The sequence below is a fragment of the Sus scrofa genome, chromosome 6 (genome assembly GCF_000003025.6).
Source record: "Sus scrofa isolate TJ Tabasco breed Duroc chromosome 6, Sscrofa11.1, whole genome shotgun sequence".
NCBI classification, from domain to species: domain Eukaryota; kingdom Metazoa; phylum Chordata; class Mammalia; order Artiodactyla; family Suidae; genus Sus; species Sus scrofa.
Window position 1 is genome coordinate 118,327,302 of NC_010448.4, and position 20,906 is coordinate 118,348,207.

Consider the following 20,906-nt stretch of genomic DNA (forward strand, 5'->3'; position numbering starts at 1 on the left):
TTCAGACAGGTAGATTTAAAGGATAATATTTAGTAACTGTGTTTTCAAAAAAGTAAAAGAAAAGGATATTGTACTATAAACAGACGAATATAATGATTCACTTATTAGACACACTACTATGTTAATTAATTTACCTTTAATAAAGACGAAAATTTTACAGTTTGGGAATATAAAAAAGGACAGGCGAATCATACATGATATGTGTAGCCCAAAGAAAAAATGTGCATCTTAATTAAGAAAACTTGCATATTAGTAAATATATTCATAGAAACACTCTGAATTATGTCAAAATACATCCCCTCAAATGTAAAATACCATTATTTCCAATAATAAATTTTAATTATGGATCTACCCATATATTTGTTATACATTTTAAAGATTATAATGTGATTAGTTTAGTTTCATCTCTCCCCCCACCACTTTTTCATTTAGTTTTCTATTATAAAAAACAAGGCTTCACAGCATCAAAGAAATCATATGCCATTTACTGTAGGGATTAAATTTTAAATTAAAATGCGTGCTTGTTAACATGGTCCCTGGCCGTCTACAGGAGATTTGGTCTGTGTCTATATGATATGTAAAGATTCATTTCAGTGGGAAATAATTAAATTAGGCAAATGATTTCACATAAATAAAAGTGTTTTGACTACGCTTTTCACTTTGTAACAGGTTTCTTTGGTATTATTAAAAAGAGTAGGCTTTATTTAGAAATCATCAAAGAAAAAACTGACATTTCCTGAAGATAATGTGGAGAGAACTCATTTTCAATAAACAGCACTTTCTTTGTCCTTAAGCATTTGGACTGGTCATCTATATCAATCAAATTTGTTACTGACATTTCTGCCTTATTCAACATTATTCTGGATTATGTGTATCAAGACATTCTATATTCTTGGGCAAAACAAAAACATTCAACCTAAAAGCAAATAAAAATAGGGTCAAAACAGTTTAAGCAGCAAAGTAAGTAGATTATAAGCCCCTTCTAAAAAGCTGTACTCTTGAGCCGGCTTTTTTTGCATGTCTCCACTGTGACAGTACCCTTAAGTTCTATCTAAAATATCTGGGTTTTGTCTATCTTCCCTTGAGAAAACAGACTCTCCCAGGAGTAAAGGGTGCACTGGTGAGATGTAAACCACCATAATATATTTAATGAATTGCCATTATAATGTGGAATCACAGCTATTTAAAACAGTAGCAGATTTGTTTATCTAGGAATCCTACGAAACAAAATACACTTGACCACCTAAACTCGTTCCTACGCTATGTTCTCCCCTTCAGACCATCGGAGGAGAACACAGGAGAATGCAAATAGCATTTCTCCTGAGGATGTCTGACAGGAAGATCAACCGAGGAGACACTGCGAGAAAGCACAACAGGTGTTGCCAGAAGCAGCTGAGTTCTGAGGCACTCAGTCTAGGTAAAGGGGGGCAGGGAACAGAGATGGGTGCTCTCCTGGCCTTGCAATTACTCCCTGACAGGTGACAAGAGCTTGCCTCAGTGCAGAATTTCGCAGGCAAACAGATACTAAGTGTAACGATATAAATATGCATCCTGAAGGGATGCATGAGGAGACTGAATGAACACCCTTGGTGTTTATTAATACAAATACATACTTACATCTCTCAATTTTCATGATTGTGTAGTCACAGTTTACACATTTCAGTGGAGGTGAGAGGACACCGTTCTGTCTGAGGCTGATCAGTTCCAAAACAGTGGTATCTTGGAATGACAGAGAATACCAAAGGGTTCTGACTACCCTTGGAAGCCAGAGAGAAGGCAGGAAGAGTGGACATTAAAGACAAAGGAGGAGAGAAACAAAATTCGTCCACTTCATAATTCTGCCCAGAACCTGCCATGGCCTCCAAGTTTGGTAGTTTTGACACCAAAAAAAACAAAAAAACAAAAAAAACTAAGCAAGAATCCCCTACACCACAATTCAATTGATCCATCATCATGACCAGTGTTGAATTGCTAATATACTTTTCATTCTTGACAGCTAATCAGTTTATTGAGGGAGCAGAATTTACGTGTGTTTTGTGTTCTTCAAGTTCCCATATTATCCTTCTCTGAAACAGTAGTCTACACTAAGGGAGTATAAGCATTTTTAATTGATAAAATAGTGATGCCTTTATTTCTTTAGCCCTTTGGAATCCACTTTCTTTTAAAGTTTTGCCATTTAAGTCTTTTAAATACTCCAAAATAATTAGTTCCTCATTCCCTCAAACTACGACCAGATCATAGGTGGTAGTAATCATTCTGATTTGACTATAACACATATACACACCATATATCACTGTTAATTAAAAAAAAACACATACACACCGTTTCATGATAACATAGTGAACATTCTGATTTTGCCTATGGCCATTCTCATTTCTACTGTAACCTATTTTGAAACTCAGAGAAAGGCAAATACCATACGATGTCTCATATGTGGAATCTAAAAAATGATACAGATGAACTTATTTACAAAACAGAAACAGACTCACAGACTTCATAAACAAACTTATGGTTAAAAAAAGGGAAAAGTGAAGGGGAGGGATAGATTGGGAGCTTGGAACCGGCATAAGCACACTATTGTATATGGAATAGATGGTCAACAGGGACCTGCTGTATAGCACAGGGAAATCTACTCAATACTCTGCGATAACCTACATGGGAATGGATATGAGTATATATGTATAGCTAAAGCACTTTAAAACAGAAATTAACACAACACTGTAAACAATTCTACTTCAATAAAATTTTCTAAAAAATCACGGAAAAAAATTAATTTAAAAAACTCAAGAAATTATGAGTAAAGTAGTAAATATCAGTAAATTATTTTCCATGGTAAAGAGAGTATAAATTAGTATAAACTGTAAATACAGCCCTGTTAAAAATATTTTTTTCCTAAATGAAGGTATTTGGACATAAACTGCTAGTAATTCTTGAGCCACTGAAGTCGTAATGCATTTCTAAAACACATGTTATAGTCATCAAGCCTAAATATACCTCTAATTAAGACAAATCCTGCCAAGAGTAGGCAGATCAAAAGGAAAGGGCTCTTGATATACTGCTGCTCAATTTAGGCCTCCACCCCTTGTGTAGAAATCTTGCAGAGATACAGCAAAGCCATTAGACTCTGCTACATGCTAACGCTTCTAGTTTAACTCCAATAGCCTGTGTAAAATCCCAGATTATAAATCACTGTTGTGATCTATGCCCAGGAATCCATTTAGCTGAATTGTTTATGAGAAGGATTGGAGGAAGGTGTGCTGAGCAACATCTTTAGGGCTGATTGATCACAAAATATAAATGATATTTCCAAAACAATGAGTAAAAATGTTGAGCACTTCTCCAACGTGTGAAAACAAAAACAATAACAAAGGAGGATTGTTATATTCCTTCAAAATGAAACCCACAGAGGTGACCACCTCTAATGAGTATTAGGCTTAATAAAGACTATGAAAAGCACTTCAAAAAATCTGAAGTGCTGTTAAAAACAGAGGATATTATTATTATTTTCCTTTAAATATTACAGGTCTAACTCTCTTTTGCCCACTTTAACATATGTTGGTCTTTGGTTTACCACATACCTCCCTGAATTTCAGTCTTAACTTCTTATTTTATTTTTGTCTTTCCTAGGGCCGCACCCGCAGCATATGGAGGTTCCCAGGCTCGGGGTCTAATCGGAGCTGTAAACGCAGCGCTACACCACAGCTCACAGCAACGCCAGATCCTTAACCCACTGAGTGAGGCCAGGGATCGAACCTGCAACCTCATGGTTCCTAGTTGGATTCGTTAACCATGAGCCACGACGAGAACTCCAGTGTTAACTTCTTCTGAAACATGTTAAATATATCATGGCTATTTGATCCCATTGTCATTTTTATTATGTCATCATATTGATACGTCAGTCTATTTACTTTAGTGGATCCTGCACGGAATTATTAAAATTGAGATCACTCAGGGTAGCCACTGCAGGCTGACACCTGGTTTCTTTACCATCAAAATTTCATAAGCTTATCAAGAAGTATTACTTGACAACAACTAAAAAGTCTGATTTCTTAAACTTGTTTTCCATGCAGTAAAATTTGGAAAATTTGAGCTTTCCCTTGAATGCTGACTTTCTTTTATTTTTTTCTCTTTTATCCCCCTCTTTTTATAACTTCTTAATTCCCTTTTATTCTTCCCTTGCTCCCACCTCTTTTCTCTGCTTCTCTTCTGTGTTCTCTTTGACTTTTTCTGTTTCTCACATTTCTCCTCTCTTTGAATTATTAGGAGGCTGCTAAATTTTTCTGTGTGCACTTGCACAAGTCTATCCCAGAGTGCTCTTTGTGACAAATTTTAGAATATTAAAAAAAGACCCATTTAGTGTTTATGTGAGCATGGCACATTTTAGTGAAGGGCAAAATAATGTATTACCTTTGCCACTGAGATACCATAGGGTCAAAGATTAAAATCTGGAACACAAAGACAGATGAAATAATTTTAACATGGATCAGATACTAAGAAGGTGAAAAGAAGAAGAGTGTATTGTGTACTTTCTTTGTGATAATTTATAATTCCAAAAATAATAAAGCATTTCATCTGCCGATCATTCAGCAACAATTAGCTGTAAACTAATGGAGAACAGGTTCCATGCATTAAACTCCTTTATACCCTTCAAAACATAGCACAGCGCTTCATACACACTAGGCAGTTGAAAAGGGATTGAATGAAATATAGAAATCACTATGAAATCAATGACTATACCAAAAGCATTGACTAAAATTGCTTGATATTTGCTATGTATGGCGTGCAAACTACTCAAATGAATGAGTACACACATATGCATGCAGAGATGTACAACACTCCCAGAAAAGAAAGAAAATAAATGAAAATATGAAACTGGAGAGACACACAAATATACAAGAGAATATTCTATGGAAACACTACAATAGAAAATTAATTAATCAATTAATTTTCAATCTTAGATTGTAGGTCACTTAAAAATAATCAAAATATCTCCATTATTTTTCAGTACCTTAAGTTCCCAGGAATTGATTTTAGTGAATTAGCAATCTGTGAGTAGCTGTACAATTAATATTTACAGGGAAATACTGACTTACGTGAACTTGGATAAGTCATGTTATTTGACCTATGTTTCTGTGTCTCCGAAGTGACAGTACTAGTTGCCTTCTCATCCACCTCCTCTGCAAAGATGTTCTGCAAATAAATGAGGTAATGTTTGGGAAATGTTTGCAGCTTGGGAGAGAAACCCACTGCACACATCTCAAATGTTACTATTCCATAGTCAAGCCTGGTATGTTATTGCCTCTGTTTTATTTTTTTAATCACTCAATGAATTTTATTACATTCATAGTTGTACAATGATCATCACAACCAAATTTTATAGCATATCCATCCCAAACCCCCATGCCTCTGTTTTAAATTGAAAATTGTACTGTTTGAGCCCTTGGGTTCTAACCAAAATCTGGGTCAACATAAGATGATGATTATTTTTAATTTTAATTCTGAAGCTCTGTTCAGCTCCCTTGCACGTGTGAGGGCCAACTGTAGGAAATAAACAAAGCACATAAATCAAGGTTTGAAAGAGAAATATCTTTATCCGGAAGAAAAATTTTTTTTTCTCTCAATGAAGACAGTGAACACTGTATTTCCCTGAAAGAATATTTCGGTCCAGAAAGGAGGATAGTGCATGCAGCGTGAGCGTGTGTGTGCGTGTGTGTGCATGTGTGTGTATGTGTGTGTGCTGTGCGTGCGCGCCCGCGGAGAGAAGGGCGGGGGAGGCGGATGAGGAGGATGAGATCATAGTTTCAGGATCCTCAGGAAACCCTGGTACTGGCAGCAGCCAGCCTCTGCTGTGCCCACATGACCCACAACTCTGGCAGCGGACCCGGCACTTCCAACATTATTAAATAATAAGAAAGCGGCTCGGACTCCATGCCCAAACCTCCCTACAAACCGGTGGACACCTTCTAAGAGTTTGGCGAGTCAGCGACTGAGGCGCCCGTCCATTCTAAGGTGTGTGCAAGGCGTTTTCTTCCTTGACAGCTCCCTAGTGGGGGAGGGCGCGGGAGTGCAGGGGGTCCGGGTGGCTGGCGAAGGGTGGGCACGGGGCCCGGGTGCGGCGAGTTGCCCCCGGCCGCCCGGTGCAGCGGCGATGCCCGTGACGCGCAGCCCCAGCTGCGCAGGGACCGCAGCCGCCCACGGCGCCGGGGCGCGGGCACGGGAGCTTGGCCGCCGGAGCAAGGGCAGGCGCCGCGCACCCGGCAAAGTCAAGAGTGGAAACGGGAGGCGAGCGCCGGCTGGGGGGAGGGAATCGCCCTAACGCCCACTCGCGGGGTTCCCACCTGTGCGCGGGCGCCGGCCGCCGGGAGCGCGAAGCATGTGCCGGGCGCCGCAGCCAGGACTGCGGCTCGGCGCCTCCCCGGGCGGCGGGCGGCGCCTCTGGCCCGCGGGGCGGCGGGAGTGGCTGCGGCAGGATGGCCCGCCCGGGGGCGCGGGGCCGCGCAGGTAAATGCCCGCTGCCTGCCGAGGCCCGGCCACGCCGCAGCCCCCACCCCCACCCACACCCCTACCCCCACCCCGCCACCGCTGCCGCCGCCGCTGCGCCGCTCCCGGGCGGGCCATGGCAGCTGGCTCCCTTGCGCCGCAGGTCGAGTTGTTTTTGTGGTCACTGCTACTGTCTCGGTGGTTCCCGCGGGCTGAGCTGCTGGGAGGTGGCGTGGCCACCTCCATTAGGGATGACACTCACGTGGGGAGCAGTCTAGGGGGCTATTATCGACCGGGAAGTCCGCGGTGGGGTCCTCTCCAGCCGGCGGCGTCTGCGCGTGTTGCAATGCACTGCGGTGACCGGGCGGCGGGCCGGGTGGGAGTGGGCGCCCCGTGCTGGGGAGCGGCGCGGGCCGGGCGGGCGCTGGGGGCGGGGTGGGGATGGTGAGTATTCGGCTTTTATAGCCTGTTGCCCACTTTGGAGTTTTCCGCTGGACGGACGGCGGACGCTAGGTTCGTTCTGGTAAGGGAGTGAGAGGTGGCGTGGTGTCTGTCCAAGAGACCAAAGCCAAGGAGAGAAGAGGGCTGGCGGGGCTGGGCCCAGTGGGACCACGCCTGGACTTGGTAGCAAAACTTTGGTCTTTGGCAGGCTTGGGGTATGGCTTTGAGGAGGTAAGTGTAGAGCTTGAGTAGGGGTGGGGGGAGAAAATGGACACATTCTGGCGGTGAAGTTCGCTGCCATTGGGTTCATTGTTGGTCTAAAAAAAAGGTCTTTTGATGTTTCTTCTTTTGATGTTCAGGTTTCCTATTATCTCTTATGATCACTTGGTATTTAATGTGTGTTGTGTTTCCTATGTATCAGTTACCTATGTTGCTAAAAGTATACATAATCATTCATTTCTTTTACAAAAAGGACTTATTTTGCTTATTCCAAAGGTAGAAACTTTAGGAAAAAAGCAGCTTTCCATAATGTTCCAGACACAGTCCTATGAACTTTAGCTTTATTCACTCAATTGTAGGTTTATTCACTAACCTTATGGTAGTTAATTCTTACACTACATAAGGGGTGGGTAATAATACTGTCCACCTTTCACCCATGAGGAAATCCAGATACAGAGGTGAAGTAATTTGCCCAAGGTCATTAAATGTTATTAAATGTTCAGAACCCAGTTGAGCTTTTGTACTCTAAACCAACTTTCATATATTTTTTTTTAATGAAATAGGACCCCATTGTTCCTGAAGTCTTCTCTCTATTGGCTGTATTGACCACACCACTCTACCAAGATGAACATCAACTATGTGCTACATGTTATAATTATGGCAAATATCCTTTGAGTTCTTTCCTTTTCCCACCCTTGACCAAGTTTCCTACCACAATTATAAAGAAGTGTTTATCAGTAGAGTTAAGCTTTTCAGCAGTTAGGATTTATCAGCAAAGTGTATTGTGATAAAGCAGGCGGCTGAATCTGTATGTTTGTGCTTAATTGTAAACTTCCTAAGGTATCAGTCTGTTCTTTGCTCAAGGCAGGGCCATCATTTTCTTCAGAACACCATCTTGCAGAAATGTTGAGCAAGTTTAATCATCTTTAATTCAATCACTCTGACAAGCACTTAGGCAGTTTTAAAAGAAGAATTATGCAATTCTCATTCAACTATCAGCAACTAAAAGCAGACTATATTGTGAGGGTGTTCGTGGATGTCATGCGTTTTCACCAGTTCTGTGTACTTAACACAAAGTTGGGTGGCAATGAAGTTGAAATAGTGTAAATATCTCCACTTGTTTTAAATGAATCATGATGTGAAGAAAGGTCTCAGTGGGGTGAAGTCCAACTGCAACATATTTAGAGAATTACTTCTCATTTGAGCTTATCAGGGAGCTCTCATAATACTCATTTTTATTGGACAGATGTCTCTCTTAGGTCGTCATCTGTTATCTTTTCAAGTAAATTTAATTGCTTCCCATAACGAGTTTCAAAATTATTTTGACATTCATAGATTTCCTTAAGTCTTCTCTTTCAGTTTAATTAAATTCAGTATACATATTTCACTTCCCCCTTACCTAACGTGGTAAGTGAAAAGAGGCTAGAATCCAACTGAACTATATGGAAACCTAATCTCTGGATGTGAAAAAGAATCATCCCACCCTTCAGTGGTTAAACTCCCCCACACCCCAAATTATGGCCCCCATCTTGATTTGGGGGTGTGGGGTGCCAGAGTGTAGTGCTGCGGCCGGGAAAGTCGCAGGCCATTAGGCACAAGTGTTCTTGGTATTGAGAGTGATTTCTAAAATGTAGGTTGTTATTGTGGCATAAATCCTGTGGTCCATACATATATCTTTTCTTAACAGACTCAGCTGTTCCAGTTTTCTAGTTTCTGTTACTTATTTTAGAAAAAGACACTCCCTCGATACTTTTATCTCACCTGGGGGATTTGACACGACTTTTTCCTTTCAAGTCCCCTGCCTCTAGTTTGAGGAGAATCGTGCTGTCTCTGCTTTTGTAGAGGCCCTCCATTCCAGATGATGGGCAGAAAACTGGAGATCCGGGATGAGCAGAAAGGTGAGGGCACCCTGCTGGCACAAGGGTTAGACTTGAAGAAAATAATCATACAAATAAATGTTGATTTACACACTGAGGTGAATTCTAAAAGAAGGAGTTTTGTAAGAATGTGTAATAGGATTCTGGACCAAACACAGAGGTTAGAACAGGATGCCCTAGCATATTTACAGAGGCATAAGGTATTAGGCGTTTCCTAAGTCAGGTGGTCTTAAATGCTTTCATTGGTGTTTGCTGAATCAGAGCCTTGTCTCACATTCTGGTCTTCTGTTCACTTCTCTGTTCACCAGCAAATATACTCTTTCCCTTCCTTTGACACCTACGGACATGGCTTGGGTTACGAAACTCCTGTCAACACTTTTCTATAGCATGTAGAGCATGCCCTACCCTTATCTGGTGATTATCCTATTTTCGAAGAGTTATTTAAATTTCATGAAGTATCATCATCTTTCTTTGCCTTAACAACTACTTTCAGATTTTAAAAGTTATTTGTGTGTGTGTTTGGTTGTTGAAGTGGCAGGGTGTCTCAAAATGGAAAGATAATTGATTCATCACACCTCCCCAAGAGTCCCTGAAGTGTCGGTAGGAAGAGGAGAGGCACCAGAGTAAGGGAGGTGATGTTAAGTATTGAATATGTTGGGGAAATGCGTATTAACAATTTAAAGCAAACGTAATAATAACTAAATGTATTGACCACTTACTGTGTGCCAGGCATCATTCTATGATGCCATATAAAGTAACTTAGGTACTCTTCGCAATAGCCATGTGAGGGCTGCCTATGTTATCATTATCTCCATTTTATAGAGGGAGAAAGCGAAACACAAGGAGGACAGAAATCATGGCCACTGTCTCATAGGTAGAGATTCTGACTCAATTGTTGATTCCATAGTCCATACTGTTAACTATTTACATGTGACTATCTGATTCATGATTGTACTGATGCACAATTCAGTACAGTTGAAGTTCCTATCACTATTAGAAATCATAACACCTCCTAATTTGATCTATTGGTTACCTTTCCCTCAATACAAACCAGTGGGAAACCTTGTAATGTCCTTTATATCAATGCTTCTTGCCCCGTTTTACATGTAAAATACATAAAACAAGGACAGATACGCAAATGCCTAGACAAAGCCTGGTTGGAGTTTGGAGAATTTCTCATTATGTATTATATAGTTTTAAAATTCAAAAAGAGTAACTCCTGTACCATTGAAACTATTGAGATTCTTAACATGAAGAGTATATACTTTAGCATTTCAAATAAATAGGGAAATATCTTTAACAAGATATTTATGACCTTTAATAAACTTGAGAATTTTAAGTCAGTTGTTTCATCTACCCCCAATGACTTTGTCCAGAGTACTGTGTACTACAAAGAGGATATAAAGTATGACATAAAAACACCTGTTGAATTATTTTGGTAAAATTAAAAAGTACCTGTTAGTTTTACATTGGGAACTTTTGACATGACTCATAGTAATTTTATGATTAAAAACTTAATAATTTAAAATATTATCCAAATAAAAACACACGGCATATTAGCAAAGTAAAGTACTCCTTAGCTAGGTGTGCTGATGCATATAAAGTTCTACAGTCTCTGTAAACGTCAGTCAATGTTGTTTCTCCCTGCAAACGATGGGTAATATGCAGTTGATATGATTCGTGTTGATGTTAACCATGAATTGCGATTCATACCCAGAGCACATATACAAATATCTGACTTTCTTCCTTGAAGGTGTTAGAAATGTTCTAGGCAGTGCATACATTTTCTGTGACTCATGTGTCCATGTCAAGATTGTGATATGTTATTTCTTTATATGCTCAGCATCACACAAAGCTTGTTATCATGAAGTAACTGGTAGGCTATTGTTCCAGTTAATACCAAAAGGAAAGAGATGCAAGAGCTGATTTGACTGTGTGTGTGTGTTTGTGTGTATTATCAGAGTGGAAGATTCCATCAAGTACAACAATGAATAATTCATGAACTGTAGTGTCCTATTGCAACTGTAGTGTCCTATTGCAAAGAGTTTTGTGTATTTAATGTAAATACAAAATATGTAATATTTTATAAGTTGTATTAATCAGTTAATAATTTAGGCTATGCAGTCATAGCAAACAACTCTAAAATCTCAGTTACTGTAATGAATACAGATTTATTTCTTGCTAATGCTGTGTGCCCATGCTTGTCAGTAAAAGACTTTAGTTTACAACTTCCTCACTCAGGGACCCAGGATCATAAAGCCCCTGTCATCTCCAGCATCCTCATCATTCATTCATCAAGCACAGTGGAACGTGGTGAATCACCCACAAGTTCTCAAAAGCCAGAAAAAAAAAAGTAGAGTCTAAACTTAAAATTGATGGTACCCGTTTTCTGTCAGTGGAGGTTGTGTTGAATCAAGGAATGATGATAAAGCTCTGGTTTATTTTGAGAAAATGCAGGAGATAACCTTTTTGACAGCAACACCAGCCAAGAAAGGTGCCAGGACCTGCAGTACAGCTGTGTTTTCTGAACAGATTTGATTGTGTCAACATGATACTGAAAACTGAATAGCTATATGTGTATCTTTGTCACCTGCACCAACATGAATAAAAGTAACATATGTGCTATCATATATTATTGTAAAAAGTAACCCAGATAAACATATAAATAATACTGTATGACTATTTTACATTGACAAGCATAATCCAAAAAGTTAGAATATATCCAATCCATGTTTTTAGTGCCAGTAAGTTTCCCTGAAGCACTGATGTTGCTGTCCCATTCGTTTTGATATATTGTATTTTCATTTTAATTCAGTTCAAGTATTATTTGAAAAAAAATTTCTCCTGAGATTTCCTCTTTGACTCTTAGGGTTATTTAGAAGGGTAGCATTTAGTTTCCAAATGTTGGGGCATTTTTCTGTCATCTTTCTCTGTTTTTGGTCAGAGAACCTCATTCCCTGTGTTTTCTTTCTCCATTTTGGTCAGAGAACACTGTTTTCAGTTTGGGGTTTTTTTTGGATTTTTTTGGTTATTATTATTATTTTTTTAATTTGTTGAGGTTTATGTTATGGCACAAAATGTTGTCTGTCTTGGTGTATGTTCCATGGGCACTTGCACAGATTTCGTATTTAGCTCTTTTGGAGTAGGGTGATCTATAAATGCTCATTAGGTTCTGTTGGTTGATGATGCTGATAAATTCTTGTATGTCTTTACTAAGTTTCTATCTAGTTTTATTGACTGTTGAAATCATTTATGAAGTTTACAAGTATAATTGTGGATTTGTCTATTTTCCTTTCTCTTCTGTCAGTTTGACTTGATACATTTTGCCATTCTATTATTTGGTATATGTAGATATTTAGGATTGCTATGTCTTCTTGGTGTATTGATTATTTTATCATTGCATAATATTCCTCTATCTGGTAATTTTACTTCCTCAAAGTCCACTGTATGGAATATTCCTTTTTTCTTTGATCAATGTTTGCATGATATTTCTTTTTCTGTTCTTCTGCTTTCAACTTGCCTATATTGTTATATTTTATCTGAATTCCTTGTTCTTAAAATATAGGCAGGTTACATATTTTAATCCACTCTGCAAATATCTTTTAATTTGCATATTTACACCATTTACATTTACTGTAGTTATTGGTATATTAAGGCTATGTATGTCTGCCATTTTATTTTGGGCTTTTTTCCCCCTGTTTTTATTTTAGTTTTTCCGGGTTTGTTTGTTTGTTTGTTTTCATTGCCTTCCTGTAGGTTACTTGAGCATATAGAGATTTCCATTTTTATTTATATGTAATGTTTTTAAGAGTATCTATTCATATAGATTTTTTAGTGGTTGCTCTAAGTATTACATCATATACAAATGATTTATCACTGCCTACCATTGTCATTTTATCAATTACAATGAAGCATAGAACCTTTACCTTTCATTATGTAACTTTATCCACTTCTACTTAGAGTATAGTTGTCTTAAACATTTCCTCTACATGCATCAGAAAATGTTATCATTTTTGTTTCTACTGTCAAATATAAGTCAGAAAGTTCAAGAGGAGCAAGAAAATCCATTGTGTTTATTGATATTTTCACTTACCATGTTCTTCCTTCTTTATTGATATTCCACCATTCTTTTATTGTTATCTTTTTGTTTTGAGAACTTCTTCTAGTCATTCTTTAGAGCAGACAGGTCTTCTTGTGACAATATCTTTGTTTTCCTTCATCTAAGAATGTCTTGATTTCCCCTTCATTCCTGAAAGATCTTTTTATCTGGACATAGGATTCCGGGTTGGTAGTTCTTTAATTTCAGCACCTTAAAATGCTATGCCACATCCTTATGGGCCTCCATGTTTTCTGATGAGAAATCTTCTATTGATTTTTTCCCTATAGGTAAAGTGTCATTTCACTCTAGCTCTTTTCATGATTTTTGTTTTTTTATTTTTAGTTTTCATAAGTTAGTGCTGTGTCTTGATATTCTTTAGGTTTTCTGTTTCTCATTCAGGTTCATGAATCTATAGATTTATGCCTTTCGTCAAAATTTGAGAAATATTCAACCATTATTTCTTTGAGTAATTTTTGATCCCTGTCCATTTTCTCTTCTTCCAGGTCCAAGACATAAACATTAGGTCTTTTGTTATAGAACCACAATGTATTAGTTTCCTATGGCCGCTGTAACAAATTACCACAAATGGGGTGTTTTACAACACACGTTTATTCTTATAGTTGTGGAGACCAGATGTCAGAAATCAGTTTCACTGGACTCAAGTAAAGATGCTGGGAGGGCTCATTCCTTCTGACAGCTCCAGAAGACAATACAGTTCTTTGCCTTTTCTGGCTTCTGGGAACTGCCAGTATTCTTCGACTCACAGTCCCTTCTTCACTTGACTTCTCAGTCTCTTGCTTCTGTAATTACATCTCCTACTTCCTTTTCTGTAGTCAAATCTCTTTTTTCCTTGCTCTTTTAAGGACACTGTGATGACATTCAGCCCCGCCCCCTGATAGTCATCATAGTCTCCCTATCTCAGGATCTTTAATTTTATCACATCTACAAAATCCCTTTTGCCATATAAGGTAACAGTCACAGCTTCCAGGAATTAGAACCAACACAAATATCTCTGGAAGCCTACATGGGTGGTTTCTTAGGCTTTGTTGGTGGTGGTGGTCCTTTTTCACTGTGGTTCATACTGGGTAATTCCAGTTCTATCATACAGCTAACAGATTCTTTCTTCTGTCATTTCCATTCTGTTATTGAGCCCACCCTCTACATTTGATTATTGGTTGGTGTTTTTTTCCCAGTTCTAAAATTTCCATTTAGTTGTTTCTTGTACATTCTGTTTCTTAGCTGACACTTTCTACATGTTGCTCCTTTCCTGGTCCTTCGGTTGAAAGAGGATGCTTTTGTTGGCTTACCGTTTTTTTTCATCTATGCCTCTTGGCATTTCTGGGTTTCTGCTTTCTTTATATCCATGTCTGGTATATATGGAGAAATATGAAAATCTGGGGAACTCATCACCCTGTCCTTGGGTCCTGAGGCCTCCTGGCTGGTTTGCCTTCTCTCTAAACTTGCAAAGTCTTTGTATATTTATTGGTGTGCAGCATCAAGAGTTTCAAGTTGTATTTAGTGAAAGGAAGAGAGAAAATTACTTCTGCTCCAACTTCACAGAAGTCCAATCCACATTTTTTAATGCAAATATAAACTTAAAAATATCACTCAACCTTGATTTTCAGAGGATGAATCTGAGGGGATTACTACTGATCTGTTTCTGAATAATAAGCACTTTCCAGATTAGTGGGATGAAGGAGTACTTGGACAAGGATGCAAATAGGATTACAGAACATTCCATTAGTGCAAAGGTTCAGGGATCACGTGGAGGTGCTCTTAGTCCTTTAAACCAGTGCTTTCTCCTCCCCTGGGAAACTGTTATTGCATGCTATAGCAAGGTTTGAAATTCCCCCCATTTCACATAGACTATTTCTTTTCTGGCAGGATTCTACAACTAACTATCCCATCCCTTCCTGAATTCCCACTAAGTGTTCTTTATCCTGAAGAATATTATCCATCTGAAATGCAGTTTTTAACCAGAAAGCTTGTAGGAAAATGTGGCTAAGCTAAGAAGAAAACAGGGAACACAAAATCCACATTTAAATGCTAAGTAGCACCTACCAGCAAGAATTCATGTTAATTTCCTTTGATATAAAATTACACATTAAAAATAAATGTATTGACTTTGTCAAGTTGTTTGATCACTACTCAATACATTAAGTACAAGAGAGGAGGCTAAGAATTTTCTGCTTCAAACCAGTATTCCGAGGAATAACCATTGACAGGTTGGCAATGGAAAAGAATATCAGTCTAGGGAAATTCTCCCCAGAGACAAATCAAGTTAATGACATTGTAGTTAACCCCAAAGTTCTTGTGACAGTAAAATGTCAGTTTTCAAAGTGTGGTCCCCAGACAGGCGGCATCATCACCACCTTGAAACTCTTTGTGAATACAAATTTCTGAGACACTCTGAGGACAAGCCCTTGTGACAAGCCCTCCAGGAGCTTCTGATGCTGCTACAGCCGGAAACCATGGACTAGAGAAGCCCTTCCAACCATTGCCAGATACACTAAATTTGTGCTTTTCATGATTCTTGACTCATCAGTTTAGGTTTTTGGAAAAATCTCTTTATCATAATTAACATGCAGTGTTGTTTTAATTATAAATATTTTTCCAAGTAAATTGGGTGAAGAAATTAAAACTTTACAACCCCAGTCTCTGTAGTGAAAAATGTCTTAATGATGTACACAATTGCTTTGTATCTTTAACCAGAATAGTCATAACTGCTCCGTGTCTGATCTTATGGTTAAAAATTTAGCCGTGCCTCCACTTCCCTGCCTTTGTTCCTCATAGTTGCCCAGTCATCCATTCATTGGTTTTTCCAGCTGTTTTCACGTTCTTTTCTAGGGCTGATACGAGGCATGAGGAAATTTGGAGGCTAGGGTTGGGGCATCTGTGCATCACTTGAAGAAGATGCATTTTAAGAGATCTTGTCACATGGTATTGCTAGAGACAGATGCATATGCAGATGTCCAGACTCATCATTGTCATGAGCACATCAGCTCTACCATGGGGGACTCATTGTCGGTGGCTGGCATTTTCCTTTTGGGTCATGTGAGATTAAAGGAAATCATGGCTGCAAGGCTGTCCTAAGGAAAGAGAAGCTACTTTCCTGAATAGAGATTTTATAATTAGGCTCCAGCTACAAACCCTAAAATGGGATAAGACAAAATCAACTAAGAAGTAAACAGTTAAAAGATAAAACAAATGTTATATGGTTGTAATAATATATAGATTAATGAAGATTTGAGAAGTAGTCTGTGGCTTTTAGTCCTAAATATGGTTCAGTTTTATTTTATTTTGCAGATGTTATTTTCTTAACAATTTTATTGAAATAAAATTTACATGCCCTTCAATTCAACCATTTAAAGTATACAGTTTAATTTTTTTCAGGATCACTGATTTTGAGCATTTTGCCACATTTACTTTTAGTATGTACTATGTATATGTGTTTATCTATCTACATAAAGATGGTATTTTATATTATTTTACTCTTTCAATTAGAAATTCACTAAACCTGGAGAACATAATGGGTTTGAGTTTACTTGGGATCCATCACTTTGGCTTACTCATATTTTAGATTTTTGATGAGTTATTACATTTTATTATATGTAATTTTTAGGCGGAACTTTTTAGTTTCTATCAATCATTAAATTCAGTTCCGTATACCTTTTACACCATACTTATTATTTTTGGCTGTGCCCATGGCACATGAAAGTTCCCAGGCCAAGGATCAAACCTGCATCACAGCAGCAACCCAAGTCACTGCAGTGACAATGCCAGATACTTAACCCTCTGTGCTACAAGGGACTTCCCCATACGTCTTTTTAAAGGTGCCTCATTCTTGAGTAAACCAGGGAAATGGCTCACAGACAATTTATCTGCTTTTGATTTAAAATGACACACATTCTTGGTCCAGAAAAATATTATTCTCATATCCTTTCAATATCCCCCACTACCAGTTGTATTATGTTTTTCATCCCTTCTGTTCCCTGTGTGCATTCAATCTGATTATATTTCTCATTTACTCATTTTGCTTGGGTATTTAAATGGTTGTGCCTCAGCAATGTTTTGGGGAGAAGATTTTTCCAACCTTCATTATACAGTGTTTGTTAAATAACACCATTTGGGCAGGTTGGAGGAACCACTCCCTTTGAAAACATATTTTTAAATGGGGGAGCAGATGTTTTCTCTCACACACTCATCCTTTATAAAATAAAGGCCCCGTAGCCCGCAGGACTAGTCAGATGTCTTCCTTCTTAGAGTAATCACTCCGCTGGCATTTTTAAATGTGGTGATTAAATCATCACCAACATGCTTAGGTAAAGCTTAAATGTGAAGACAGGTAGTTCTTAATAAATGGGGCCAAGAAAAGGGGGATTCGGGAAGGTAAGTGTCTGGTGCAGGCCATAGTCCAGATTTTCCCCTACAGCGTTAGCTTCTACTTATGAAGACAAAATGTCAGGTAATTTTTTTTTCCATATGCAGATAAATTCTGCCTCTTCCTTTTAACCTAAACACTACCAAAGTAATGTTTACCATTAGAATGCCTACAAAATAGTACTTTCTGGAGTTCCCTTCATGGCTCAGCAGTTAACAAACCAGACTGGGATCCATGAGGATGCGGATTCGGTCCCTGGCCTGGCTCATTGGGTTAAGGATCCGGCATTGCCATGAGCTGTGGTGTAGGTCACAGACGCAGCTCGGATCCCACATTGCTGTGACTGTGGTGTAGGCCAGTGGCTGCAGCTCCAGTTTGACCCCTAGCCTGAGAACTTCCATATGCGCGTGCAGCCCTAAAAAGCAAACAATAAAGAAGCAAAATAATTCTGTTAATGCTGCTAGACAGCTTACAGAAAGTGATATATGAGTCAGGTTGATTTTTCAATATTTAATCAAACTATGACTCAGGTTTTCAAAATAGGAAAACATTTCAAAGCATCTGAATGTTCTTTTTGGTTTTCTTCAGTGTCAATATCATCTACTGTTTGTTCATGTTTTTTCTTTATTGGTTTAAGAATTTTTTTTCCTCATATGCATTATTTTCCAGGAGTTTATGGTATAACAGCTGTAAATGTTCTCATTTTCTAACTACCTCTGATATTTCAGATGTGAGAGTGAGAGTTGCTTCATATTTATACAGTTTGAATCCTTGTATAGACAAAGAAGGAAAACACCAATCTCTGCTCTGGAGTGGTTATAAAGGCAAAATAATCCAGCTTCACCCAACTACCATAGTCTAAGGGGAAAAAATAGCCCTGTGATTTCATGTGATTGAGCATGTGGAAAATTTTTTGGCTTTGATTTTAGGGTTTAGTTGGTGGTTAAGGGGGGGAGAAGTTGACAGATCTGAGTGCTTCATTTCTTTCTTAGCCTTAATCCTTCTGCCCATTTGTGAACAGATGATAATCTATACCAATTACCGGTGTTTGTTCCTACCAGTTTATTCTCTCCATCATTTTTTTGGTTGTGTTTGTTTTGCTTTTTTCTTAGTTTCCCTCCCTTGTACCCCAGCCCACATCTAGCTGAGCTGAAAGGTCATCATCATCAGTTATGAACCTAGAAACATGTTAGTCCCTGGCTTGTGCCTCTCCAAGTTCCCCCGAAACCCATGGCAAGAACCATATATATATATTTAGTTTTCCTTCCTCCCGGGTCTGTCAGTCATTCCACATTATTCACTTGGATTCAGTGATTTATCATAGTCTGTGGGAGAACTCGCCTTTGCCATAGTTCATACTTACCGTACTTTCTACGGGACCCTCTGGCTCAATGAGGCTATGAAGTTGGCCATTCATTTTTGTTTTGTTTTTATCAAATATGTTTCAGGGACCACCTGCATCAGAATTGTCTGGGGTGTTTTAAAAGGGCAGGTACTTAAATCCCAGCCTAGATCCACTGAGACAAAATCTCTCTCTAATGTTCAGGCTAACATTAATTATGGGGGTTTAGTACAGATCTATGCTTATGACCCAGGGCAGCTTTTTAAAAATCAGAATGCATGGATCCCATCCCAAGGTTGTAATTTAAACAGGCTAGGGTGATTCTAACATGCAGCCTATGTTCACAACCAGAAAATGAGCTGTAGAAGTTGGAAGGAAAGAGAGGTTGGTCTTGACGCAGAAGCATTGTTTTGGTGAATTCATCAAAGTCCAGAGATTGATCCTCATTTATGAATTCAGAAACCAGATCTTTTTTTCTCAAGAGCATAGTCACATTAAGCAAGCTTATGGAGACTGAGCTATAAATAAGAATGCCATTTTTAGAATTATCATTGTCACCAGGATCAGCATGACCAGGGCATTCTTGCCCTATAGGCAGAAATCTCCATGGGAAGAAAAATTACCATCAGAAGTTTCCTACTAGAGTCTGGAGTCAGTCTAGAGGAAATGAGTTGAATAGAAGTGAAAACACTAAAGAATTACCAGGTGTCAAGAACTCTCCTAGACAGTTTGTATGTATGATTTCTTTAATCCTTCTCAACAGCCCTCTGTGGTGGTATTACTCGTTCTGTTTTCTAGATTAAAAAAAAAAAAAAAAAGTAGGAAAAGAGAGGCAGTATAACTTGCTCAATACGGCAGATCTGATAAGTAGTAGAGTCAAAATTCCCAGGCTCAATGACTAAGTTACTAGTGAACAAAGAAAGAAGCTACTAGCTAACTTTAGAGTTTCCTGGGCCTGGTCATCTAAGTAAGTAATCAAGTGGGGGCAGAATAGCTTCTAGCTGGTGGAGAATAAAGGAATGTGCAAACTACTTATTTGTATGGATAGGATGCTTTCAAGTCCTGAGTAATGAGGATAAGCAGCCACGGGGTGGATGAAGAATAATGCCTTGGTCAGAGCTTGTGGCTTGTTTAACTGATCTCTCTTTTCCTTTATGATTTTTATTTTTTTATTTTTTGCTTTTTTTTTTAGGACCACACCTGCGGCATATGAAAGTTCCCAGGCTAGGGGTTGAATCAGAGCTGCAGCTGCCAGCCTAACACCACAGCCACAGCAATGTGAGATCCAAGCCACATCTGTGACCTACACCACAGCTCAGGGCAATGCCAGATCCTTAACCTACTGAGCCAGGTCAGGGATCGAATGTGCATTTTCATGAATACTAGTTGGGTTTATTACCACTGAGCCACAACAGGAACTTCACTTTATGGGTTTTTTGTTTTGTTTTGTTTTGTTTTTTTAAAGTATAGTTGATTTACCATGTTGTGATAACTGATCTCCCTTTAGTTGTAATTAAGTGGGAGATCCACACAATTGGGTTTTGCTCTCAAATTTTCCTTTTTTTTTTTTAAGACATCTCACAGCCATATACAAATAGCTAGTCATACAGATTAATAAATAGTGATATAAACATATTTAAAGATAGTAGGCAAGTTTGCATATGTCAACCTCATGGATGTCCCCAAATCCCAAGATAACCTTGTCTCAGAAAATACAAGTGAAGTTGGTTTGAACTTGTACCAGCTCCAACTTGAGCATGCTTCCTGTTATTTGGGAAGATTTTCATGGAGCCTCCCTGAGTCTCTTTTCTGAGTTTTTGCACCTTTTGAATGCCTCATCACCACTGTGGGTTTTGTTTCCTGAGCCTAATGCCAGCTTGCCCAAGAGGTCACCCTGCCATCTACCACCCTGAGCCTTTTCTTCCTCAAAGTACCACTGGTCCAGGCTGCGTGTTTGTCAGATTTTGCTGTAGGATCTGAGCAGTGGAGTTGAGTTATGGCACGGAAATATTAGATACCCCCAGTATTCCACCTTCCACTGCCAAGGTGCATATTATTGTGAGTTCA

General features: G+C 38.8%; 1 protein-coding gene and 1 long non-coding RNA gene across 6 annotated transcripts in view; one reads left to right on the forward strand and one right to left on the reverse strand.

Moving 5' to 3' along the window:
* The window catches only part of LOC110261193, a 198,437-nt gene extending 191,382 nt beyond the window's left edge, over positions 1–7,055 (reverse strand). Inside the window, exons 1-2 of the long non-coding RNA XR_002345084.1 lie at positions 6,743–7,055; positions 5,094–5,190 (exon numbers count right to left, since the gene is read on the reverse strand). This is a non-coding gene — a long non-coding RNA (uncharacterized LOC110261193). The remainder of the gene's footprint in view (positions 1–5,093; positions 5,191–6,742) is intronic.
* Positions 5,768–20,906, forward strand: part of DTNA (dystrobrevin alpha) — a 420,448-nt gene continuing 405,309 nt past the window's right edge. For 2 of the 5 annotated variants that reach the window (XM_021096248.1, XM_021096251.1), the window contains exon 1: positions 5,780–6,009. The gene's annotated coding sequence lies outside the window, so the exon portion shown is untranslated. Of the gene's footprint in view, positions 6,010–20,906 lie in introns of all 5 variants that reach the window. The other 3 variants (XM_021096252.1, XM_021096230.1, XM_021096250.1) reach the window with 3 other exon arrangements.